The following is a 26,530-nucleotide window of genomic DNA, read 5'->3' on the forward strand; positions in this document are numbered from 1 at the left end:
AACTAGCTCACTAACTGGCGAAACGTCGTACTCGTATTGTAAATGTTGTGGCTTGGCTCTCTAACACACCGGTGTGCTGTGCTAGTAATGAATTGGCACGTTCTGTTTGTGACAACCCTTACTATTTGGCTGTGCCGGGTGATGGTGGGATTAACGACACATAAATTTACGCAATCTAACCCAATAAACCTGTATTATAGATGATATTGGTCGCGAAAGCCTACGTGTTAAACCGAGTTTGCCATTAGTGCGTTCAGTGGGTGGGCAGAGCACTTCGGTGCGCTTTGCAGTTGGACCAGCACGTGTTCCCAGAACGCATCGTAATGGGAGCTCATGTTCGTCAAGGAGCTGGCCCCTCTTGGCGTGGAGCGTTCGGTGTGGGGTGGCTGCCAGAATCCACCCGATCGTTTTTGCGAATTCACTGTTTCCCGGACACGACGTGCACGCACTCAGTGGCCGAGTGGGAGCAGCGCTCTGCGCACCGTTCATTAGGAGGCAACTTACGCCCCGTAGTGCTGCTGCAGAGCGCCTGCCCCATTGATAGCACCCCGGGTGATAATTTGAGTCTGAATACTGTACGCTCTGTTTACAGAGTCGCCCTCGGCCTATATAAGTAAAATTAGGGCGGTAACGCGAGCAAACGAGATTCTCAAGTCATAAAAAAGTGCGTAAGGTGCAGTAAAGTGATTAAATACGTCCAGAATCAGATTCGATATTTGTTTATTCTGGAGGAATCCGCTGAGCTGTGAAGCTCTTTTTCATGGATGTCCGGTAGTTGCAGGTCAGAGCAAGTCAGAACGTTTCAACAACAAACAATACAAAAACAATGAGTGCAAACTATAGGAAAGGTAAGCAAAGCACTTAACAAATATATACAAACGTCCATTATAACTTGCAATTATATGCCAATAAAACATAAACAGGCAATTAATTGCAAAGGACGAGCATTTACAATGGATAAAGTTGGCCTGCTAACTCCACCAATAGTTACCAAATTAAACGGTTATGAAGAGTAAGTCCTTTGAGACCTTACTCACCATTTGTTATAGGCAATTAACGATGGTATTTATGGCTAAAACTGCCAGGCTATTTATGGTTATACCTGTAAACTCTAACGTTGTACTTGGCTTGACACTGAACTTCCAACAGCTACATCCTGCCTTACACAGAATATCACTCCTGAGTTACAATGACCGCTGTGCGGTTTGTTCCTTAGCTCATGCCAATCAGCACGTTCATTCCTAACACTCCACTGGAAACTTCACCAGTTTCCGACTTTTAGAACCAGGTAATTGTTTCTAAATGGTTATCGGTTAACAACCCGAACGTTTGTCAACGGGCTCCGTATGTATGTATGTTGAACTTCTTTTGCACCGTTAAGTAGCCAACCCCGCTAATCGGAGGTGTGGCGAAGAGACAAATGAAAGGATCATTGGGATTTATTGTCTCTACGTTTTTGTCATTCTTTAAGCCATCTTAGTACTCTTTGAGATGCATTATTCCCAACAGCTATATCCACTTCCTGCCTCACACAGAATATCACTCCTGAGTTGCAATGATGATGCTTGTGGCTGGTTTCGCTAAACTGTTCTGAGAGGAAATGATGCCTTTGTGTTCCACTTGGCTGGCTGAGCAGCTCACAGAGACCCACTCACTGTACAGACAGTGTGCCGGTGCTAATTCATTACCTAGTCACTTCTTTTATGTTGTTTTATAATGTGTGTTGGTGGTGTGCTTTGTGGTTGCGATGTGCAGGTTCAATAGGCGCTGTGAGGAGGTGTTGTATGGAGAGCTTCTATTCAGGACCACGAGCACCATGGCAACAGGTGCACTCACAGTGACACAGGGCCAACATGGCTCGCGTGGTCCTCCACAGGCATTTTACCGAGCCATGCTTCACTGGACTCACCAGACATTGTCGTAGCCTGGAACTAATCGAGAGCTCTTTGAGATTCAGTATTTTGTTGTCATTAAACTGAGAGCCAGATGAGATTGCTTTGTCCTGTTCTTTAAGCATAGGACACCACTCAGATTGACTACAGCATTTAATTAAGGTATCAATATACAGGCAGTCCCTGATCTTGCGTACACGCAACTTACGAACACTTGCACTTATGAAGGAGATTCCATGAGAAATTAATTTTTCAACCATCCAACTTGCGAACTTGAACTCGCACTTGTGAACTGAACCGCGGAACTATTTGGTTCGGCGCAGCGATCCTCCGCGCGATGAGTCTCAGCATCCCACGTAACACCCAACGGGAGTGAACCGGTCGGCGACATTTTGCATCCATAACCTCGCATGCTGTTTATGCTTCTGTGCATACGTTTAGATATCGTTACTGACCCTCACCACATCTGAGAAAACGAAGACTGACGGAACTGATGTTGGTTGGTCGAGAAAACACCGCACCATTACTATGAAGGTGGACATAATCAAGCGGTCCAAGAACGGTGAAACGCCTATGACCATGGGATTAGGCATTAACCCGTCCACGATAGAAAAAATAAGACAAATATCGAATTGTCGAACATGTGAAGGGCTCGGTGTCTCTGAAGTCCACCATAATTACAAAGCAAAGGGAGTGCTGTGATCAGCAAAATGAAAAAACAGTTACTTATATGGATTGAGGACCAGAATCGGCATGATGTGCCGGTAAGCCGTATGCTGATCCAGGTAAAAGAAAAACGTTTGTACGAACATTTAAAGGCTAAGCTAGGTGAAAGTGAAGAGTTTGTTGCAATAGATTTAAAACGAGGACAAATTTAGCGAAACATTAAATTGAGTGGGGAAGCTGCTAGTGCTGATGTTGAAGCAGGTCTTGAATTTCCAAATTGTTTGGCCGATGTAATTATTGAGGAGGGGGGGGTTAAGTGCTCAGCAGGTGTTCAACGTGGACGAGATGGGAAGTTTTTGGAAGAAGATGCCTGATCGTACTTACATTGCAAAAAAGTCTATGCCAGGGTTTGAAGCTGCTGCGGACCATTCCAGGGCAGTTGTGGACACGATAGATTGATGAAACGGTTGAATTGGGAAAGCAACTTCAACCGGAGGTTGATGATGCTCAGCAGTTGCTCGGCTCCCATTCGCAAGACCTAACCAACCTGAATATCATGGAACTGGAGGCACAGACGTTTGCAGACGAAACTGAGGTCACTGACATTCTGGAGCCCAAGAGATTAACAACCAAACATTTGGCGGAAGCTTTCCAGCATTTTAAGCTGGCTTGGCTGTCCTTGAGGCACAAGACCACGACGCGTCTAGATTCACCAATGTCGCAAGAGTTGCCAACGATGGGCTGAGTTGCAACAAAGAGTTTTATGAAGAAGAAGATAGCATCTGTCCAAGTTTCCTTTGGTGGGGTTTTCATGAAGTTTGAAAGGGAGCCAGAGCCGACCCCATCAACATCGTGAGCAATGTCTCCGGAAAAGTCTCCTGAGAAGTCCCCTTCACCATCCTCGCCTGGATCACTATCTTCCAATGAAGCATCTATCTCTCTTATACAAGCAAGCCAGCATCAAAACTCGAGGTAACGAAAACTATTTTTTTTTATGTTACTTTTGTTTTATGTGTTATTTATTCTACAGGTGTGTCGTCTTGCTTAACGAGTGAGATACGTTCGGCAAAAATTGCTCGCTAAGCGAACGCTCGTTAAACAATCGTCGTTTTCCCATTGATGGACTCCCCCCATGTTAAAAGCTGAGATATGTTTCAACCCCAAAAATGTTCTACTCTAGAACAACTTTTTTTAAATGTGAGAACAACAAATGACTGTATAATTGTAAAATAAAGTAAAACATCAAATGTAACGCCACACATGAAGAACCACAGTGTAAGATCCCCCATATATCCTACAATATCACCTTACAGCCACATTTGAAAAAAGACACTCGCTCGCAATCTCTCTCCACTCCATCACACAGACCCCTCGCGCCCTCTCACACTCAGTAACATGCACACCTCCCCTCCCCCGAGACAAAGATCCCCCTTATAGCCTTAAACAGACTGTTGGGCAAAGTGCTGTTGGCGAGCACCTATAAAGGCTGGTACATCACAAATTGGGCTAAATTCAAATTGCTTTCGTAAAAAGAATGCTTGTTAAGCCAGACACGCCTTACAGGATTTTTCCCAGTGTTACATGCAAATGTACAATATAAATTTTTATTTATGAGTTTACCAATGTTTATGTTTTTTGTTGAACCGTAGAACATTTAATGACAGTGTATGTTACTATTTAAATAGAGTACGTTATGTTCCAACTTACGAACCAGTCGACTTATTAACAAGTATCAGGAATGGAACCCGTTCCTAAGTAGGGGACTACCTGTGACCAAAAAAACACAAGAGTGGCACTTAAACTGCTGGTCCAAAGAAAGGTGGAGGAAGTGAAGTTTTCGATGACCCCTTATGGGCCATCCATTGATTACGTATGCGTGGAGGGGGAAGGAGGGTTAACCCAAATGCGTACGCTTGCGTATGGGGGGTCGACTGACAATGTACGTACGCATAGGAAACGGGGCGGGGGGGAAGCCTCGATAATTTGTCTACATTGGCCTTCAAATGAGCCACAGCTCAGTTTCTTCAGCTGTCAACAAGTACTACTGGGAGAAGTAGGACTGTCAGAGAGGTGTCACTTGTATGCCACCGTACCCCTGACTGCAGCTATCATGCAGCTCGGCAAAATAAGTGGCCAAGGTACGCAACTTAATTCTTTAATGCAGCCGGCGGTGGACTATCTGTTTGCTTAAACACTTAAATATTATTTATCCTTGATCGTTTTTGCGTGGATTAAATATCGGCCGTGCGTCAAACGTGCGTACGCAGGTGGGGGGGTGTAAGAAGTCCACGTGCATACAGGGAGGGGTCAGGTTTTTACAGTTTTTTGCCTTCGTACTGAATGGATGGCCCCTTACGGTACAATTTGGCAATCAACTGTCAGCAGCTGACAGGCTCTTGAATTAACATAGAGCGAGGATTAGTGTGAACGCCTCAAAATAGATGACTTGCGAATATATAGATGAGTAATCTAAACCTCTAGTAGCAGCAGCATTCAATGTCTGCATGGCTTGATACTGAACTCCCAATGGCTACATTCAGAGTTCCTGCCTCGCACAGAATATCACTCCTGAGTTGCAATGATGATACTTGTGGCTGGTTTCGCTAAACTCTTCTGAGAGGAAATGATGCCCTTGTGTTCCACTTGGCTGGCTGAGCAGCTCACAGACCCCAATTCACACTGCACTGGCACGGCATGGCAGTGCTTGTTCATAACCTCGTCGCTTGTCTGTGGTTCTATAACGTGTGGTGGTGGTGTGCTTTGTGGTTGTGATGTGCAGGTTCACTAGGCGCTGTGAGGAGATGTTGTACGGACAGCGTCTATTCAAGCCCAGGACCACGAGCACCATGCCAACAGGTGCACTCACAGTGACTTGTACCCCTTTTTCTACTGGAGCAGTCTTGCCAGCACAGGGCCAACATGGCTATGATGTTTTTCCACAGAAATTTTACGGAGCCAGAACCTAGCCATTCTACGCTGGCCTTACCAGACATCATCGTAGCCTGTGACCAATTGAGAGCCCTTGGAGATTCAATATTTTGTCATTAAACCATCTGATAGCCAGATGAGATTACTTCTCCCTGTCCTTTGAGTGTAGGCCACCACTGAGATACAGTGCAGGGTTTATTTGGGTTGTTAAATTGGTTTTGTTTGCATGGCACTTGGACATTTTTAACTTACAAACTAATTGAGTGGCCACAGTGATGTACCGGTTAAGATGCTGGACATCAAAGATGATTGGTAGGTCACGTGTGGTGGGGTAAAGTGGGGGTATGCCCTCATCTTCCAAGACGTCTGGTCAGCATGGAAGAGTAGACCAAATACCACCAAGAACTTCCTCCAGTGGAGGTTCTACCACCAGCGGTGTTGTGCGCAAGCAGTTGCTGAGCTGCACCTTCACCTTTTGACTGAGAAACGAGGGCAATGTACCACGTGGTGACTTAGACCGCTGTGAAAATTTTATTTGTTCCCACGTACCAATCCAGGCGTTAATTCTTAACATTACACTGGAAACATTTACTGATTCCTGACTTAGATCCAGGTAATCAATTCTAAAAAGCCTCATCGGTTAATAACTCTAGTGTTGAGTAATGTTCTCTATGTAAGGGAGCTTTGGAATTGTCTCTACATTTGTAATTATTTTAGCCCTCTTAGTGCACTTTGAGGTTCACTTTTCCCAACAGCAATTTCCACTTCCTGTCTCTCACAGAATATCACTCCTGAGTTGCAATGATGATGCTTGTGGCTGGTTTCGCTAAACTCTTCTGAGAGGAAATGATGCCCTTGTGTTCCACTTGGCTGGCTGAGCAGCTCACAGACCCCAATTCACACTGTCCTGGCAGAGCATGGCGATGCTTGTTCATAACCTCGTCGCTTGTCTGTGGTTCTATAACAAGTGGTGGTGGTGTGCTTTGTGGTTGCGATTTGCAGGTTCACTAGGCGCTGTGAGGAGGTGTTGTACGGACGGCGTCTATTGAAGCCCAGGACCACCAGCACCATGCCAACAGGTGCACTCACAGTGACTTGTGCCCTTTTTCCACTGGAGCATCTGAGTCTTGCCAGCACAGGGCCAACATGGCTCTTATGGTTTTCCACAGGAATTTTACGGAGCCAGAACCTAGCCATTCTACGCTGGCCTAACCAGACATCATCGGAGCCTGTGACCAATTGAGAGCCCTTTGAGATTCAATATTTTGTCATTTTTAAACCATCTGATAGCCAGATGAGATTACTTCTTCCTGTCCTTTGAGTGTAGGACACCACTGAGATACAGTGCAGGGTTTATTTGGGTTGTTAAATTAGTTTTGTTTGCATGGCACTTTGACATTTTAACTGACAAACTCATTGAGTGGCCACAGTGAAAAAAACGTTAGGATGCTGGACATCAAAGTTGATTGGTAGGTCACGTGTGGTTGGGTAAAGTGTGGGTACTCCCTCATCTTCCAAGAAGTCTGGTATGCATGGAAGTGTAGACCAAATACCCCCAAGAACTTCCTCCAGCGGAGTTTCTACCTGCAGCGGTGTCTTGAGCAAGCAGTTACTGAGCTGCACCTTCACCTTTTGACTGAGAAACGAGGGCAATGTACCACGTGGTGACTTAGACCGCTGTGAAAATTGTATTTGTTCGCACGTGCCAATCCAGGCGTTCATTCTTAACATTACACTGGAAACATTTACTGATTCCTGACTATTAGAGCCAGGTAATCAATTCTGAAAAGCCTCATCGGTTAATAACTCTAGTGTTTAGTGATGGTCTATATGTAAGGGAGCGTTCGGATTTATTGTCTCTACATTTGTAATTATTTTAGCCCTCTTAGTGCACTTTGAGGTTCACTTTTCCCAACAGCAATTTCCACTTCCTGTCTCTCACAGAATATCACTCCTGAGTTGCAATGATGATGCTTGTGGCTGGTTTCGCTAAACTCTTCTGAGAGGAAATGATGCCCTTGTGTTCCACTTGGCTGGCTGAGCAGCTCACAGACCCCAATTCACACTGTCCTGGCAGAGCATGGCGATGCTTGTTCATAACCTCGTCGCTTGTCTGTGGTTCTATAACAAGTGGTGGTGGTGTGCTTTGTGGTTGCGATTTGCAGGTTCACTAGGCGCTGTGAGGAGGTGTTGTACGGACGGCGTCTATTGAAGCCCAGGACCACCAGCACCATGCCAACAGGTGCACTCACAGTGACTTGTGCCCTTTTTCCACTGGAGCATCTGAGTCTTGCCAGCACAGGGCCAACATGGCTCTTATGGTTTTCCACAGGAATTTTACGGAGCCAGAACCTAGCCATTCTACGCTGGCCTAACCAGACATCATCGGAGCCTGTGACCAATTGAGAGCCCTTTGAGATTCAATATTTTGTCATTATTAAACCATCTGATAGTCAGATGAGATTACATATTCCTGTCCTTTTAGTGTAGGACATCACTGAGATACAGTGCTGGGTTTATTTGGGTTAAATTAGTTTTGTTTGCATGGCACTTGGACATTTTTAATAGATAAACTCATTGAGTGGCCACAGTGAAAAAAACGTTAGGATGCTGGACATCAAAGATGATTGGTAGGTCACGTGTGGTGGGGTAAAGTGTGGGTACTCCCTCATCTTCCAAGAAGTCTGGTAAGCATGGAAGTGTAGACCAAATACCCCCAAGAACTTCCTCCAGCGGAGTTTCTACCAGCAGCGGTGTCTTGAGCAAGCAGTTACTGAGCTGCACCTTCACCTTTTGACTGAGAAACGAGGGCAATGTACCACGTGGTGACTTAGACCGCTGTGAAAATTGTATTTGTTCGCACGTGCCAATCCAGGCGTTGATTCTTAACATTACACTGGAAACATTTACTGATTCCTGACTATTAGAGCCAGGTAATCAATTCTGAAAAGCCTCATCGGTTAATAACTCTAGTGTTTAGTGATGGTCTATATGTAAGGGAGCGTTCGGATTTATTGTCTCTACATTTGTAATTATTTTAGCCCTCTTAGTGCACTTTGAGGTTCACTTTTCCCAACAGCAATTTCCACTTCCTGTCTCTCACAGAATATCACTCCTGAGTTGCAATGATGATGCTTGTGGCTGGTTTCGCTAAACTCTTCTGAGAGGAAATGATGCCCTTGTGTTCCACTTGGCTGGCTGAGCAGCTCACAGACCCCAATTCACACTGTCCTGGCAGAGCATGGCGATGCTTGTTCATAACCTCGTCGCTTGTCTGTGGTTCTATAACAAGTGGTGGTGGTGTGCTTTGTGGTTGCGATTTGCAGGTTCACTAGGCGCTGTGAGGAGGTGTTGTACGGACAGCGTCTATTGAAGCCCAGGACCACCAGCACCATGCCAACAGGTGCACTCACAGTGACTTGTGCCCTTTTTCCACTGGAGCATCTGAGTCTTGCCAGCACAGGGCCAACATGGCTCTTATGGTTTTCCACAGGAATTTTACGGAGCCAGAACCTAGCCATTCTACGCTGGCCTAACCAGACATCATCGGAGCCTGTGACCAATTGAGAGCCCTTTGAGATTCAATATTTTGTCATTATTAAACCATCTGATAGTCAGATGAGATTACATATTCCTGTCCTTTTAGTGTAGGACATCACTGAGATACAGTGCTGGGTTTATTTGGGTTAAATTAGTTTTGTTTGCATGGCACTTGGACATTTTTAATAGATAAACTCATTGAGTGGCCACAGTTAAGATAACGTTAGGATGCTGGACATCAAAGATGATTGGTAGGTCACGTGTGGTGGGGTAAAGTGGGGGTATGCCCTCATCTTCCAAGACGTCTGGTCAGCATGGAAGAGTAGACCAAATACCACCAAGAACTTCCTCCAGTGGAGGTCCTACCACCAGCGGTGTTGTGAGCAAGCAGTTGCTGAGCTGCACCTTCACCTTTTTAGTGAGAAACTAGGGCAATGTACCACGTGGTGACTTAGACCGCTGTGCAATTTTTTTTGTTAGCACGTACCAATCCAGGCGTTCATTCCTTACATTACACTGGAAACGATTATCGGTTCCTGACTATCGGAGCCAGGTAATCAATTCTGAAAAGCCTCATCGGTTAATAACTCTAGTGTTTAGTGATGGTCTATATGTAAGGGAGCGTTCGGATTTATTGTCTCTACATTTGTAATTATTTTATCCCTCTTAGTGCACTTTGAGATACATTTTTCCCAACAGCCATTTCCACTTCCTGCCTCACAGAATATCACGCCTGAGTTGCAATGATGATACTTGTGGCTGGTTTCGCTAAACTCTTCTGAGAGGAAATGATGCCCTTGTGTTCCACTTGGCTGGCTGAGCAACTTACAAAGACGCACTGACACTGTACAGGTACTGTATGGTGGTGCTAGTTCATGACCACCTTGCTTCTTGTCTGTGGTGTTATAACGTGTGTTGGTGGTGGTGCCCTTTGTGGTTGCGTTGTGCAGGTTCACTAGGCGCTGTGAGAGAGGTGTTGTACTGACAGCGTCTATTCAGGACCACGAGCACCATGCCAACAGGTGCACCTCACAGTGACTTTTTTGCCCTTTTTCCACTGGAACATCTGAGTCATGCCAGCACAGGGCCAACATGGGTCTGATGGTTTGCCACAGGAATTGTATGGAGCCAGAACCTAGCCATTCTACGCTGGCCTTACCCAGGCATCATCGTAGCCTGTGACCAATTGAGAGCCCTTTGAGATTCAATATTTTGTCATTTTTAAACCATCTGATAGCCAGATGAGATTACTTCTTCCTGTCCTTTGAGTGTAGGACACCACTGAGATACAATGCAGGGTTTATTTGGGTTGTTAAATTAGTTTTGTTTGCATGGCACTTGGACATTTTTAACTGACAAACTCATTGAGTGGCCACAGTGAAAAAAACGTTAGGATGCTGGACATCAAAGATGATTGGTAGGTCACGTGTGGTGGGGTAAAGTGTGGGTACTCCCTCATCTTCCAAGAAGTCTGGTAAGCATGGAAGTGTCGACCAAATACCCCCAAGAACTTCCTCCAGCGGAGTTTCTACCAGCAGCGGTGTCTTGAGCAAGCAGTTACTGAGCTGCACCTTCACCTTTTGACTGAGAAACGAGGGCAATGTACCACGTGGTGACTTAGACCGCTGTGAAAATTGTATTTGTTCGCACGTGCCAATCCAGGCGTTCATTCTTAACATTACACTGGAAACATTTACTGATTCCTGACTATTAGAGCCAGGTAATCAATTCTGAAAAGCCTCATCGGTTAATAACTCTAGTGTTTAGTGATGGTCTATATGTAAGGGAGCGTTCGGATTTATTGTCTCTACATTTGTAATTATTTTATCCCTCTTAGTGCACTTTGAGATACATTTTTCCCAACAGCCATTTCCACTTCCTGCCTCACAGAATATCACGCCTGAGTTGCAATGATGATACTTGTGGCTGGTTTCGCTAAACTCTTCTGAGAGGAAATGATGCCCTTGTGTTCCACTTGGCTGGCTGAGCAACTTACAAAGACGCACTGACACTGTACAGGTACTGTATGGTGGTGCTAGTTCATGACCACCTTGCTTCTTGTCTGTGGTGTTATAACGTGTGTTGGTGGTGGTGCCCTTTGTGGTTGCGTTGTGCAGGTTCACTAGGCGCTGTGAGAGAGGTGTTGTACTGACAGCGTCTATTCAGGACCACGAGCACCATGCCAACAGGTGCACCTCACAGTGACTTTTTTGCCCTTTTTCCACTGGAACATCTGAGTCATGCCAGCACAGGGCCAACATGGGTCTGATGGTTTGCCACAGGAATTGTATGGAGCCAGAACCTAGCCATTCTACGCTGGCCTTACCCAGGCATCATCGTAGCCTGTGACCAATTGAGAGCCCTTTGAGATTCAATATTTTGTCATTTTTAAACCATCTGATAGCCAGATGAGATTACTTCTTCCTGTCCTTTGAGTGTAGGACACCACTGAGATACAATGCAGGGTTTATTTGGGTTGTTAAATTAGTTTTGTTTGCATGGCACTTGGACATTTTTAACTGACAAACTCATTGAGTGGCCACAGTGAAAAAAACGTTAGGATGCTGGACATCAAAGATGATTGGTAGGTCACGTGTGGTGGGGTAAAGTGTGGGTACTCCCTCATCTTCCAAGAAGTCTGGTAAGCATGGAAGTGTCGACCAAATACCCCCAAGAACTTCCTCCAGCGGAGTTTCTACCAGCAGCGGTGTCTTGAGCAAGCAGTTACTGAGCTGCACCTTCACCTTTTGACTGAGAAACGAGGGCAATGTACCACGTGGTGACTTAGACCGCTGTGAAAATTGTATTTGTTCGCACGTGCCAATCCAGGCGTTCATTCTTAACATTACACTGGAAACATTTACTGATTCCTGACTATTAGAGCCAGGTAATCAATTCTGAAAAGCCTCATCGGTTAATAACTCTAGTGTTTAGTGATGGTCTATATGTAAGGGAGCGTTCGGATTTATTGTCTCTACATTTGTAATTATTTTAGCCCTCTTAGTGCACTTTGAGGTTCACTTTTCCCAACAGCAATTTCCACTTCCTGTCTCTCACAGAATATCACTCCTGAGTTGCAATGATGATGCTTGTGGCTGGTTTCGCTAAACTCTTCTGAGAGGAAATGATGCCCTTGTGTTCCACTTGGCTGGCTGAGCAGCTCACAGACCCCAATTCACACTGTCCTGGCAGAGCATGGCGATGCTTGTTCATAACCTCGTCGCTTGTCTGTGGTTCTATAACAAGTGGTGGTGGTGTGCTTTGTGGTTGCGATTTGCAGGTTCACTAGGCGCTGTGAGGAGGTGTTGTACGGACGGCGTCTATTGAAGCCCAGGACCACCAGCACCATGCCAACAGGTGCACTCACAGTGACTTGTGCCCTTTTTCCACTGGAGCATCTGAGTCTTGCCAGCACAGGGCCAACATGGCTCTTATGGTTTTCCACAGGAATTTTATGGAGCCAGAATCTAGCCATTCTACGCTGGCCTAACCAGACATCATCGGAGCCTGTGACCAATTGAGAGCCCTTTGAGATTCAATATTTTGTCATTATTAAACCATCTGATAGTCAGATGAGATTACATATTCCTGTCCTTTGAGTGTAGGACATCACTGAGATACAGTGCTGGGTTTATTTGGGTTAAATTAGTTTTGTTTGCATGGCACTTGGACATTTTTAATAGATAAACTCATTGAGTGGCCACAGTTAAAATAACGTTAGGATGCTGGACATCAAAGATGATTGGTAGGTCACGTGTGGTGGGGTAAAGTGGGGGTATGCCCTCATCTTCCAAGACGTCTGGTCAGCATGGAAGAGTAGACCAAATACCACCAAGAACTTCCTCCAGTGGAGGTCCTACCACCAGCGGTGTTGTGAGCAAGCAGTTGCTGAGCTGCACCTTCACCTTTTTAGTGAGAAACAAGGGCAATGTACCACGTGGTGACTTTGACCGCTGTGCAATTTGTTTTGTTAGCACGTGCCAATCCAGGCGTTCATTCCTAACATTACACTTTAAACGATTATCGGTTCCTGACTATTGGAGCCAGGTAATCAATTCTGAAAAGCCTCATCGGTTAATAACTCTAGTGTTTAGTGATGGTCTATATGTAAGGGAGCGTTCGGATTTATTGTCTCTACATTTGTAATTATGTTATCCCTCTTAGTGCACTTTGAGATACATTTTTCCCAACAGCCATTTCCACTTCCTGCCTCACACAGAATATCACGCCTGAGTTGCAATGATGATACTTGTGGCTGGTTTCGCTAAACTCTTCTGAGAGGAAATGATGCCCTTGTGTTCCACTTGGCTGGCTGAGCAACTTACAAAGACGCACTGACACTGTACAGGTACTGTATGGTGGTGCTAGTTTATGACCACCTTGCTTCTTGTCTGTGGTGATATAACGTGTGGTGGTGGTGGTGGTGCGCTTTGTGGTTGCGTTGTGCAGGTTCACTAGGCGCTGTGAGAGAGGTGTTGTACGGACAGCGTCTATTCAGGACCACGAGCACCATGCCAACAGGTGCACTCACAGTGACTTTTGTGCCCTTTTTCCACTGGAACATCTGAGTCATGCCAGCACAGGGCCAACATGGCTCTGTTGGTTTGCCACAGGAATTTTATGGAGCCAGAACCTAGCCATTCTACGCTGGCCTTACCCAGGCATCATCGTAGCCTGTGACCAATTGAGAGCCCTTTGAGATTCAATATTTTGTCATCTTTAAACCATCTGATAGCCAGATGAGATTACTTCTTCCTGTCCTTTGAGTGTAGGACACCACTGAGATACAGTGCAGGGTTTATTTGGGTTGTTAAATTAGTTTTGTTTGCATGGCACTTTGACATTTTAACTGACAAACTCATTGAGTGGCCACAGTGAAAAAAACGTTAGGATGCTGGACATCAAAGATGATTGGTAGGTCACGTGTGGTGGGGTAAAGTGTGGGTACTCCCTCATCTTCCAAGAAGTCTGGTAAGCATGGAAGTGTCGACCAAATACCCCCAAGAACTTCCTCCAGCGGAGTTTCTACCAGCAGCGGTGTCTTGAGCAAGCAGTTACTGAGCTGCACCTTCACCTTTTGACTGAGAAACGAGGGCAATGTACCACGTGGTGACTTAGACCGCTGTGAAAATTGTATTTGTTAGCACGTGCCAATCCAGGCGTTCATTCTTAACATTACACTGGAAACATTTACTGATTCCTGACTATTAGAGCCAGGTAATCAATTCTGAAAAGCCTCATCGGTTAATAACTCTAGTGTTTAGTGATGGTCTATATGTAAGGGAGCGTTCGGATTTATTGTCTCTACATTTGTAATTATTTTAGCCCTCTTAGTGCACTTTGAGGTTCACTTTTCCCAACAGCAATTTCCACTTCCTGTCTCTCACAGAATATCACTCCTGAGTTGCAATGATGATGCTTGTGGCTGGTTTCGCTAAACTCTTCTGAGAGGAAATGATGCCCTTGTGTTCCACTTGGCTGGCTGAGCAGCTCACAGACCCCAATTCACACTGTCCTGGCAGAGCATGGCGATGCTTGTTCATAACCTCGTCGCTTGTCTGTGGTTCTATAACAAGTGGTGGTGGTGTGCTTTGTGGTTGCGATTTGCAGGTTCACTAGGCGCTGTGAGGAGGTGTTGTACGGACGGCGTCTATTGAAGCCCAGGACCACCAGCACCATGCCAACAGGTGCACTCACAGTGACTTGTGCCCTTTTTCCACTGGAGCATCTGAGTCTTGCCAGCACAGGGCCAACATGGCTCTTATGGTTTTCCACAGGAATTTTACGGAGCCAGAACCTAGCCATTCTACGCTGGCCTAACCAGACATCATCGGAGCCTGTGACCAATTGAGAGCCCTTTGAGATTCAATATTTTGTCATTATTAAACCATCTGATAGTCAGATGAGATTACATATTCCTGTCCTTTAAGTGTAGGACATCACTGAGATACAGTGCTGGGTTTATTTGGGTTAAATTAGTTTTGTTTGCATGGCACTTGGACATTTTTAATAGATAAACTCATTGAGTGGCCACAGTTAAAATAACGTTAGGATGCTGGACATCAAAGATGATTGGTAGGTCACGTGTGGTGGGGTAAAGTGGGGGTATGCCCTCATCTTCCAAGACGTCTGGTCAGCATGGAAGAGTAGACCAAATACCACCAAGAACTTCCTCCAGTGGAGGTCCTACCATCAGCGGTGTTGTGAGCAAGCAGTTGCTGAGCTGCACCTTCACCTTTTTAGTGAGAAACGAGGGCAATGTACCACGTGGTGACTTTGACCGCTGTGCAATTTGTTTTGTTAGCACGTGCCAATCCAGGCGTTCATTCCTAACATTACACTGGAAACGATTATCGGTTCCTGACTATTGGAGCCAGGTAATCAATTCTGAAAAGCCTCATCGGTTAATAACTCTAGTGTTTAGTGATGGTCTATATGTCAGGGAGCGTTCGGATTTATTGTCTCTACATTTGTAATTATTTTATCCCTCTTAGTGCACTTTGAGATACATTTTTCCCAACAGCCATTTCCACTTCCTGCCTCACACAGAATATCACGCCTGAGTTGCAATGATGATACTTGTGGCTGGTTTCGCTAAACTCTTCTGAGAGGAAATGATGCCCTTGTGTTCCACTTGGCTGGCTGAGCAACTTACAAAGACGCACTGACACTGTACAGGTACTGTATGGTGGTGCTAGTTCATGACCACCTTGCTTCTTGTCTGTGGTGTTATAACGTGTGTTGGTGGTGGTGCGCTTTGTGGTTTCGTTGTGCAGGTTCACTAGGCGCTGTGAGAGAGGTGTTGTACTGACAGCGTCTATTCAGGACCACGAGCACCATGCCAACAGGTGCACTCACAGTGACTTTTTTGCCCTTTTTCCACTGGAACATCTGAGTCATGCCAGCACAGGGCCAACATGGGTCTGATGGTTTGCCACAGGAATTTTATGGAGCCAGAACCTAGCCATTCTACGCTGGCCTTACCCAGGCATCATCGTAGCCTGTGACCAATTGAGAGCCCTTTGAGATTCAATATTTTGTCATTTTTAAACCATCTGATAGCCAGATGAGATTACTTCTTCCTGTCCTTTGAGTGTAGGACACCACTGAGATACAGTGCAGGGTTTATTTGGGTTGTTAAATTAGTTTTGTTTGCATGGCACTTTGACATTTTAACTGACAAACTCATTGAGTGGCCACAGTGAAAAAAACGTTAGGATGCTGGACATCAAAGATGATTGGTAGGTCACGTGTGGTGGGGTAAAGTGTGGGTACTCCCTCATCTTCCAAGAAGTCTGGTAAGCATGGAAGTGTAGACCAAATACCCCCAAGAACTTCCTCCAGCGGAGTTTCTACCAGCAGCGGTGTCGTGAGCAAGCAGTTACTGAGCTGCACCTTCACCTTTTGACTGAGAAACGAGGGCAATGTACCACGTGGTGACTTAGACCGCTGTGAAAATTGTATTTGTTCGCACGTGCCAATCCAGGCGTTCATTCTTAACATTACACTGGAAACATTTACTGATTCCTGACTATTAGAGCCAGGTAATCAATTCTGAAAAGCCTCATCGGTTAATAACTCTAGTGTTTAGTGATGGTCTATATGTAAGGGAGCGTTCGGATTTATTGTCTCTACATTTGTAATTATTTTAGCCCTCTTAGTGCACTTTGAGGTTCACTTTTCCCAACAGCAATTTCCACTTCCTGTCTCTCACAGAATATCACTCCTGAGTTGCAATGATGATGCTTATGGCTGGTTTCGCTAAACTCTTCTGAGAGGAAATGATGCCCTTGTGTTCCACTTGGCTGGCTGAGCAGCTCACAGACCCCAATTCACACTGTCCTGGCAGAGCATGGCGATGCTTGTTCATAACCTCGTCGCTTGTCTGTGGTTCTATAACAAGTGGTGGTGGTGTGCTTTGTGGTTGCGATTTGCAGGTTCACTAGGCGCTGTGAGGAGGTGTTGTACGGACGGCGTCTATTGAAGCCCAGGACCACCAGCACCATGCCAACAGGTGCACTCACAGTGACTTGTGCCCTTTTTCCACTGGAGCATCTGAGTCTTGCCAGCACAGGGCCAACATGGCTCTTATGGTTTTCCACAGGAATTTTACGGAGCCAGAACCTAGCCATTCTACGCTGGCCTAACCAGACATCATCGGAGCCTGTAACCAATTGAGAGCCCTTTGAGATTCAATATTTTGTCATTATTAAACCATCTGATAATCAGATGAGATTACATATTCCTGTCCTTTGAGTGTAGGACATCACTGAGATACAGTGCTGGGTTTATTTGGGTTAAATTAGTTTTGTTTGCATGGCACTTGGACATTTTTAATAGATAAACTCATTGAGTGGCCACAGTTAAAATAACGTTAGGATGCTGGACATCAAAGATGATTGGTAGGTCACGTGTGGTGGGGTAAAGTGGGGGTATGCCCTCATCTTCCAAGACGTCTGGTCAGCATGGAAGAGTAGACCAAATACCACCAAGAACTTCCTCCAGTGGAGGTCCTACCACCAGCGGTGTTGTGAGCAAGCAGTTGCTGAGCTGCACCTTCACCTTTTTAGTGAGAAACAAGGGCAATGTACCACGTGGTGACTTTGACCGCTGTGCAATTTGTTTTGTTAGCACGTGCCAATCCAGGCGTTCATTCCTAACATTACACTGGAAACGATTATCGGTTCCTGACTATTGGAGCCAGGTAATCAATTCTGAAAAGCCTCATCGGTTAATAACTCTAGTGTTTAGTGATGGTCTATATGTAAGGGAGCGTTCGGATTTATTGTCTCTACATTTGTAATTATGTTATCCCTCTTAGTGCACTTTGAGATACATTTTTCCCAACAGCCATTTCCACTTCCTGCCTCACACAGAATATCACGCCTGAGTTGCAATGATGATACTTGTGGCTGGTTTCGCTAAACTCTTCTGAGAGGAAATGATGCCCTTGTGTTCCACTTGGCTGGCTGAGCAACTTACAAAGACGCACTGACACTGTACAGGTACTGTATGGTGGTGCTAGTTTATGACCACCTTGCTTCTTGTCTGTGGTGATATAACGTGTGGTGGTGGTGGTGCGCTTTGTGGTTGCGTTGTGCAGGTTCACTAGGCGCTGTGAGAGAGGTGTTGTACGGACAGCGTCTATTCAGGACCACGAGCACCATGCCAACAGGTGCACTCACAGTGACTTTTGTGCCCTTTTTCCACTGGAACATCTGAGTCATGCCAGCACAGGGCCAACATGGCTCTGATGGTTTGCCACAGGAATTTTATGGAGCCAAACCTAGCCATTCTACGCTGGCCTTACCCAGGCATCATCGTAGCCTGTGACCAATTGAGAGCCCTTTGAGATTCAATATTTTGTCATTTTTAAACCATCTGATAGCCAGATGAGATTACTTCTTCCTGTCCTTTGAGTGTAGGACACCACTGAGATACAGTGCAGGGTTTATACTGGTAGGAACGAAGTGGACCAGACCACCAATAGATTAATGTGTCCGTCCGTCCGTCCGCGTTTGTCCGTCCGTCCGTCCGCGTTTGTCCGTCCGTCCGTCCGCGTTTGTCCGTCCGTCCGCGTTTGTCCGTCCGTCCGTCCGTGTATCAACATCGCCCCCTACTGCAAACACTTGGCATGACCCTGTCTGACAAGATGGCCGCCCGCTCCCCCTGCGATATGTGAATTAAACAAGATGGCCGTCGCTTCCGGCGCATCACGGCAAAACTTTAAACTTCGCTTCAAAATTACTTTACTGAAACGCTGCACGTTTATTTAAAAACAATTACTTTACTGAAACGCAGCACGTTTTTTTAACACAGAGACAAGAAACATTTATTAACACAGAGACGAGATACATTTAATCGCCTTATTTGTGCACGAAAAGCACGGCACGAGGCCTACTGCGGCAGGCTTCGTGAGGCCTAGTGCGGCAGGCTTATTAACACAGAGATGAAACGCAGCACGTTTATTTAAAAACAATTATTTTACTGAAACGCAGCACGCTTTTTTAACACAGAGACAAGAAACATTTATTAACACAGAGACGAGATACATTTAATCGCCTTATTTGTGCACGAAAAGCACGGCACGAGGCCTAGTGTGGCAGGCTTCGTGAGGCCTAGTGCGGCAGGCTTATTAACACAGAGATGAAACGCAGCACGTTTATTTAAAAAAAATTACTTTACTGAAACGCAGCACGTTTTTTTAACACAGAGACAAGAAACATTTATTAACACAGACGAGATACATTTAATCGCCTTATTTGTGCACGAAAAGCACGGCACGATGCCTAGTGCGGCAGGCTTCGTGAGGCCTAGTGCGGCAGGCTTATTAACACAGAGATGAAACGCAGCACGTTTATTTAAAAACAATTATTTTACTGAAACGCAGCACGTTTTTATAACACAGAGACAAGAAACATTTATTAACACAGAGACGAGATACATTTAATCGCCTTATTTGTGCACGAAAAGCACGGCACGAGGCCTAGTGCGGCAGGCTTCGTGAGGCCTAGTGCGGCAGGCTTATTAACACAGAGATGAAACGCAGCACGTTTATTTAAAAACAATTACTTTACTGAAACGCAGCACGTTTTTTTAACACAGAGACAAGAAACATTTATTAACACAGAGACGAGATACATTTAATCGCCTTATTTGTGCACGAAAAGCACGGCACGAGGCCTAGTGCGGCAGGCTTCGTGAGGCCTAGTGCGGCAGGCTTATTAACACAGAGATGAAACGCAGCACGTTTATTTAAAAACAATTATTTTACTGAAACGCAGCACGTTTTTATAACACAGAGACAAGAAACATTTATTAACACAGAGACGAGATACATTTAATCGCCTTATTTGTGCACGAAAAGCACGGCACGAGGCCTACTGCGGCAGGCTTCGTGAGGCCTAGTGCGGCAGGCTTATTAACACAGAGATGAAACGCAGCACGTTTATTTAAAAACAATTATTTTACTGAAACGCAGCACGCTTTTTTAACACAGAGACAAGAAACATTTATTAACACAGAGACGAGATACATTTAATCGCCTTATTTGTGCACGAAAAGCACGGCACGAGGCCTAGTGTGGCAGGCTTCGTGAGGCCTAGTGCGGCAGGCTTATTAACACAGAGATGAAACGCAGCACGTTTATTTAAAAAAAATTACTTTACTGAAACGCAGTACGTTTTTTTAACACAGAGACAAGAAACATTTATTAACACAGACGAGATACATTTAATCGCCTTATTTGTGCACGAAAAGCACGGCACGAGGCCTAGTGCGGCAGGCTTCGTGAGGCCTAGTGCAGCAGGCTTATTAACACAGAGATGAAACGCAGCACGTTTATTTAAAAACAATTATTTTACTGAAACGCAGCACGTTTTTATAACACAGAGACAAGAAACATTTATTAACACAGAGACGAGATACATTTAATCGCCTTATTTGTGCACGAAAAGCACGGCACGAGGCCTAGTGCGGCAGGCTTCGTGAGGCCTAGTGCGGCAGGCTTATTAACACAGAGATGAAATGCAGCACGTTTATTTAAAAACAATTATTTTACTGAAACGCAGCACGTTTTTTTAACACGGAGACAAGAAACAATTATTAACACAGAGACGAGATACATTTAATCGCCTTATTTGTGCACGAAAAGCACGGCACGAGGCCTAGTGCGGCAGGCTTCGTGAGGCCTAGTGTGGCAGGCTTATTAACACAGATGAAACGCAGCACGTTTATTTAAAAACAATTATTTTACTGAAACGCAGCACGTTTTTATAACACAGAGACAAGAAACATTTATTAACACAGAGACGAGATACATTTAATCGCCTTATTTGTGCACGAAAAGCACGGCACGAGGCCTAGTGCGGCAGGCTTCGTGAGGCCTAGTGCAGCAGGCTTATTAACACAGAGATGAAACGCAGCACGTTTATTGTTGTTGTTGTGCATATTGGCAGTGGTACCTGACTCGGATGAATCTGCAGCCCGGCAGCGGCAGAGCAGAGGCAGCGAGAGGCCTCGTCGCTGCTGCTATTCACTCGCTTATAGTTCTACCGTGTTCACTACATCTGTCGTGTTCACTACATCTGCTGTGTTCACTACATCTCTGCCGTGTTCACTATCATCTCTACATCTCTGTCGTGTTCACTATAATCTCTACATCTTTGTCGTGTTCACTACATCTCTGTCGTGTTCACTATCATCTCTACATCTCTGTTGTGTTCACTATATCTCTGTCGTGTTCACTATCATCTCTACATCTCTGTCATGTTCACCACATCTCTGCCGTGTTCACTACATTTCTGCCGTGTTCACTACATCTCTGCCGTGTTCACTACATCTCTGCCGTGTTCACTACATCTCTGCCGTGTTCACTACATCTCTGCCGTGTTCACTACATCTCTGCCGTGTTCACTATCATCTCTACATCTCTGTCGTGTTCACTATATCTCTGTCGTGTTCACTATTATCTCTACATCTCTGCCGTGTTCACCACATCTCTGCCGTGTTCACCACATCTCTGCCGTGTTCACCACATCTCTGTCGTGTTCACTACATCGTATTCACACGCAAGTATTTCTACTTGTGCTGCAATCTTTGATTATTTAGCTGCTGGCTGCATGTTTGGTGGCGATGCTACCGTTATAGCAGCACCAACTGCGGTTGGTTCTGGGTCCATGGAAACGACGCTTTTCACTGCGAGTTTGTAAAGGGTTCCAGCAGCAAATGAGGTCTCTGTTTCAGCAAGCATCTTTTCAACGTGGGCGTCCAGACAACCATTGGGGTCTTCAAAGTCGTGGTTGTTTTCGGTATCCATGTCGTGCGCGCGAATAAAAACTCGAAGTGCCAAACAAACACTGCTCAATGTAGTACTGTTATATGAATATGCCAAACGCCCGTTTATTCAACTCTATGTAGACGACATAAAATGCACCAAGGTGCCGTTTATTCCCTCTATTTTATTTCACCTTTATATACTAGTAAATGCATTCGAGTTTCCCCATCTAAGGTCAATAAATCTCAGATGTGATCGTTTGGAAATGAAAGACTACGAGTCTTTAAATCTCACAGCGTTTCTTGTCAAAACAAACACTTTTAATTAACGTTACACTAGAATACAGTAATTTTTTCTTTAACTCTATACCCCGTCGATATCCCTGTACCGGTACTAAGTATTATTCCTACCAGCCCACCCCGCAGGGTCCTGTTTTGAGTTAAATTAGTTTTGTTTGCATGGCACTTGGACATTTTTAACTGACAAACTCATTGAGTGGCCACAGTGAAAAAAACGTTAGGATGCTGGACATCAAAGATGATTGGTAGGTCACGTGTGGTGGGGTAAAGTGTGGGTACTCCCTCATCTTCCAAGAAGTCTGCTAATCATGGAAGTGTCGACCAAATACCCCCAAGAACTTCCTCCAGCGGAGTTTCTACCAGCAGCGGTGTCTTGAGCAAGCAGTTACTGAGCTGCACCTTCACCTTTTGACTGAGAAACGAGGGCAATGTACCACGTGGTGACTTAGACCGCTGTGAAAATTGTATTTGTTCGCACGTGCCAATCCAGGCGTTCATTCCTAACATTACACTGGAAACATTTACTGATTCCTGACTTAGATCCAGGTAATCAATTCTAAAAAGCCTCATCGGTTAATAAATCTAGTGTTGGGTAATGTTCTCTATGTAAGGGAGCTTTGGAATTGTCTCTACATTTGTAATTATTTTAGCCCTCTTAGTGCACTTTGAGGTTTACTTTTCCCAACAGCAATTTCCACTTCCTGTCTCTCACAGAATATCACTCCTGAGTTGCAATGATGATGCTTGTGGCTGGTTTCGCTAAACTCTTCTGAGAGGAAATGATGCCCTTGTGTTCCACTTGGCTGGCTGAGCAGCTCACAGACCCCAATTCACACTGTCCTGGCAGAGCATGGCGATGCTTGTTCATAACCTCGTCGCTTGTCTGTGGTTCTATAACAAGTGGTGGTGGTGGTGTGCTTTGTGGTTGCGATTTGCAGGTTCACTAGGCGCTGTGAGGAGGTGTTGTACGGACAGCGTCTATTGAAGCCCAGGACCACCAGCACCATGCCAACAGGTGCACTCACAGTGACTTGTGCCCTTTTTCCACTGGAGCATCTGAGTCTTGCCAGCACAGGGCCAACATGGCTCTTATGGTTTTCCACAGGAATTTTACGGAGCCAGAACCTAGCCATTCTACGCTGGCCTAACCAGACATCATCGGAGCCTGTGACCAATTGAGAGCCCTTTGAGATTCAATTTTTTGTCATTATTAAACCATCTGATAGTCAGATGAGATTACATATTCCTGTCCTTTTAGTGTAGGACATCACTGAGATACAGTGCTGGGTTTATTTGGGTTAAATTAGTTTTGTTTGCATGGCACTTGGACATTTTTAATAGATAAACTCATTGAGTGGCCACAGTTAAAATAACGTTAGGATGCTGGACATCAAAGATGATTGGTAGGTCACGTGTGGTGGGGTAAAGTGGGGGTATGCCCTCATCTTCCAAGACGTCTGGTCAGCATGGAAGAGTAGACCAAATACCACCAAGAACTTCCTCCAGTGGAGGTCCTACCACCAGCGGTGTTGTGAGCAAGCAGTTGCTGAGCTGCACCTTCACCTTTTTAGTGAGAAACAAGGGCAATGTACCACGTGGTGACTTAGACCGCTGTGCAATTTTTTTTGTTAGCACGTGCCAATCCAGGCGTTCATTCCTTACATTACACTGGAAACGATTATCGGTTCCTGACTATTGGAGCCAGGTAATCAATTCTGAAAAGCCTCATCGGTTAATAACTCTAGTGTTTAGTGATGGTCTATATGTAAGGGAGCGTTTGGATTTATTGTCTCTACATTTGTAATTATTTTATCCCTCTTAGTGCACTTTGAGATACATTTTTCCCAACAGCCATTTCCACTTCCTGCCTCACACAGAATATCACGCCTGAGTTGCAATGATGATACTTGTGGCTGGTTTCGCTAAACTCTTCTGAGAGGAAATGATGCCCTTGTGTTCCACTTGGCTGGCTGAGCAACTTACAAAGACGCACTGACACTGTACAGGTACTGTATGGTGGTGCTAGTTCATGACCACCTTGCTTCTTGTCTGTGGTGTTATAACGTGTGTTGGTGGTGGTGCGCTTTGTGGTTGCGTTGTGCAGGTTCACTAGGCGCTGTGAGAGAGGTGTTGTACTGACAGCGTCTATTCAGGACCACGAGCACCATGCCAACAGGTGCACTCACAGTGACTTTTTTGCCCTTTTTCCACTGGAACATCTGAGTCATGCCAGCACAGGGCCAACATGGGTCTGATGGTTTGCCACAGGAATTTTATGGAGCCAGAACCTAGCAGTTCTACGCTGGCCTTACCCAGGCATCATCGTAGCCTGTGACCAATTGAGAGCCCTTTGAGATTCAATATTTTGTCATTTTTAAACCATCTGATAGCCAGATGAGATTACTTCTTCCTGTCCTTTGAGTGTAGGACACCACTGAGATACAGTGCAGGGTTTATTTGGGTTGTTAAATTAGTTTTGTTTGCATGGCACTTTGACATTTTAACTGACAAACTCATTGATTGGCCACAGTGAAAAAAACGTTAGGATGCTGGACATCAAAGATGATTGGTAGGTCACGTGTGGTGGGGTAAAGTGTGGGTACTCCCTCATCTTCCAAGAAGTCTGGTAAGCATGGAAGTGTAGACCAAATACCCCCAAGAACTTCCTCCAGCGGAGTTTCTACCAGCAGCGGTGTCTTGAGCAAGCAGTTACTGAGCTGCACCTTCACCTTTTGACTGAGAAACGAGGGCAATGTACCACGTGGTGACTTAGACCGCTGTGAAAATTGTATTTGTTCGCACGTGCCAACCCAGGCGTTCATTCTTAACATTACACTGGAAACATTTACTGATTCCTGACTATTAGAGCCAGGTAATCAATTCTGAAAAGCCTCATCGGTTAATAACTCTAGTGTTTAGTGATGGTCTATATGTAAGGGAGCGTTCGGATTTATTGTCTCTACATTTGTAATTATTTTAGCCCTCTTAGTGCACTTTGAGGTTCACTTTTTCCAACAGTAATTTCCACTTCCTGTCTCTCACAGAATATCACTCCTGAGTTGCAATGATGATGCTTGTGGCTGGTTTCGCTAAACTCTTCTGAGAGGAAATGATGCCCTTGTGTTCCACTTGGCTGGCTGAGCAGCTCACAGACCCCAATTCACACTGTCCTGGCAGAGCATGGCGATGCTTGTTCATAACCTCGTCGCTTGTCTGTGGTTCTATAACAAGTGGTGGTGGTGTGCTTTGTGGTTGCGATTTGCAGGTTCACTAGGCGCTGTGAGGAGGTGTTGTACGGACGGCGTCTATTGAAGCCCAGGACCACCAGCACCATGCCAACAGGTGCACTCACAGTGACTTGTGCCCTTTTTCCACTGGAGCATCTGAGTCTTGCCAGCACAGGGCCAACATGGCTCTTATGGTTTTCCACAGGAATTTTACGGAGCCAGAACCTAGCCATTCTACGCTGGCCTAACCAGACATCATCGGAGCCTGTGACCAATTGAGAGCCCTTTGAGATTCAATATTTTGTTATTATTAAACCATCTGATAATCAGATGAGATTACATATTCCTGTCCTTTGAGTGTAGGACATCACTGAGATACAGTGCTGGGTTTATTTGGGTTAAATTAGTTTTGTTTGCATGGCACTTGGACATTTTTAATAGATAAACTCATTGAGTGGCCACAGTTAAAATAACGTTAGGATGCTGGACATCAAAGATGATTGGTAGGTCACGTGTGGTGGGGTAAAGTGGGGGTATGCCCTCATCTTCCAAGACGTCTGGTCAGCATGGAAGAGTAGACCAAATACCACCAAGAACTTCCTCCAGTGGAGGTCCTACCACCAGCGGTGTTGTGAGCAAGCAGTTGCTGAGCTGCACCTTCACCTTTTTAGTGAGAAACAAGGGCAATGTACCACGTGGTGACTTTGACCGCTGTGCAATTTGTTTTGTTAGCACGTGCCAATCCAGGCGTTCATTCCTAACATTACACTGGAAACGATTATCGGTTCCTGACTATTGGAGCCAGGTAATCAATTCTGAAAAGCCTCATCGGTTAATAACTCTAGTGTTTAGTGATGGTCTATATGTAAGGGAGCGTTCGGATTTATTGTCTCTACATTTGTAATTATGTTATCCCTCTTAGTGCACTTTGAGATACATTTTTCCCAACAGCCATTTCCACTTCCTGCCTCACACAGAATATCACGCCTGAGTTGCAATGATGATACTTGTGGCTGGTTTCGCTAAACTCTTCTGAGAGGAAATGATGCCCTTGTGTTCCACTTGGCTGGCTGAGCAACTTACAAAGACGCACTGACACTGTACAGGTACTGTATGGTGGTGCTAGTTTATGACCACCTTGCTTCTTGTCTGTGGTGATATAACGTGTGGTGGTGGTGGTGGTGCGCTTTGTGGTTGCGTTGT

General features: G+C 45.3%; 17 pseudogenes; all 17 read left to right on the top strand.

The window, feature by feature from the left end:
• Positions 1-1,550: 1,550 nt before the first annotated feature.
• On the top strand, positions 1,551-1,636 carry LOC144720511 (small nucleolar RNA SNORD53/SNORD92; annotated as a pseudogene).
• A 3,495-nt stretch (positions 1,637-5,131) lies between these two features.
• LOC144720501 (small nucleolar RNA SNORD53/SNORD92) lies at positions 5,132-5,217 on the top strand (annotated as a pseudogene).
• A 1,065-nt stretch (positions 5,218-6,282) lies between these two features.
• Positions 6,283-6,368, top strand: LOC144720502 (small nucleolar RNA SNORD53/SNORD92; annotated as a pseudogene).
• A 1,077-nt stretch (positions 6,369-7,445) lies between these two features.
• LOC144720503 (small nucleolar RNA SNORD53/SNORD92) lies at positions 7,446-7,531 on the top strand (annotated as a pseudogene).
• A 1,075-nt stretch (positions 7,532-8,606) lies between these two features.
• On the top strand, positions 8,607-8,692 carry LOC144720504 (small nucleolar RNA SNORD53/SNORD92; annotated as a pseudogene).
• A 1,072-nt stretch (positions 8,693-9,764) lies between these two features.
• On the top strand, positions 9,765-9,850 carry LOC144720492 (small nucleolar RNA SNORD53/SNORD92; annotated as a pseudogene).
• Positions 9,851-10,931: 1,081 nt separating this feature from the next.
• On the top strand, positions 10,932-11,017 carry LOC144720493 (small nucleolar RNA SNORD53/SNORD92; annotated as a pseudogene).
• A 1,083-nt stretch (positions 11,018-12,100) lies between these two features.
• On the top strand, positions 12,101-12,186 carry LOC144720505 (small nucleolar RNA SNORD53/SNORD92; annotated as a pseudogene).
• A 1,074-nt stretch (positions 12,187-13,260) lies between these two features.
• Positions 13,261-13,346, top strand: LOC144720494 (small nucleolar RNA SNORD53/SNORD92; annotated as a pseudogene).
• A 1,084-nt stretch (positions 13,347-14,430) lies between these two features.
• On the top strand, positions 14,431-14,516 carry LOC144720506 (small nucleolar RNA SNORD53/SNORD92; annotated as a pseudogene).
• A 1,074-nt stretch (positions 14,517-15,590) lies between these two features.
• On the top strand, positions 15,591-15,676 carry LOC144720495 (small nucleolar RNA SNORD53/SNORD92; annotated as a pseudogene).
• Positions 15,677-16,757: 1,081 nt separating this feature from the next.
• Positions 16,758-16,843, top strand: LOC144720500 (small nucleolar RNA SNORD53/SNORD92; annotated as a pseudogene).
• A 1,074-nt stretch (positions 16,844-17,917) lies between these two features.
• Positions 17,918-18,003, top strand: LOC144720496 (small nucleolar RNA SNORD53/SNORD92; annotated as a pseudogene).
• Positions 18,004-22,829: 4,826 nt separating this feature from the next.
• LOC144720507 (small nucleolar RNA SNORD53/SNORD92) lies at positions 22,830-22,915 on the top strand (annotated as a pseudogene).
• Positions 22,916-23,992: 1,077 nt separating this feature from the next.
• LOC144720497 (small nucleolar RNA SNORD53/SNORD92) lies at positions 23,993-24,078 on the top strand (annotated as a pseudogene).
• A 1,081-nt stretch (positions 24,079-25,159) lies between these two features.
• Positions 25,160-25,245, top strand: LOC144720508 (small nucleolar RNA SNORD53/SNORD92; annotated as a pseudogene).
• A 1,074-nt stretch (positions 25,246-26,319) lies between these two features.
• On the top strand, positions 26,320-26,405 carry LOC144720498 (small nucleolar RNA SNORD53/SNORD92; annotated as a pseudogene).
• Positions 26,406-26,530: the final 125 nt, after the last annotated feature.

The sequence above is a fragment of the Lampetra planeri genome, chromosome 8, assembly GCF_965212315.1.
Source record: "Lampetra planeri chromosome 8, kcLamPlan1.2.h2, whole genome shotgun sequence".
NCBI lineage: Eukaryota > Metazoa > Chordata > Hyperoartia > Petromyzontiformes > Petromyzontidae > Lampetra > Lampetra planeri.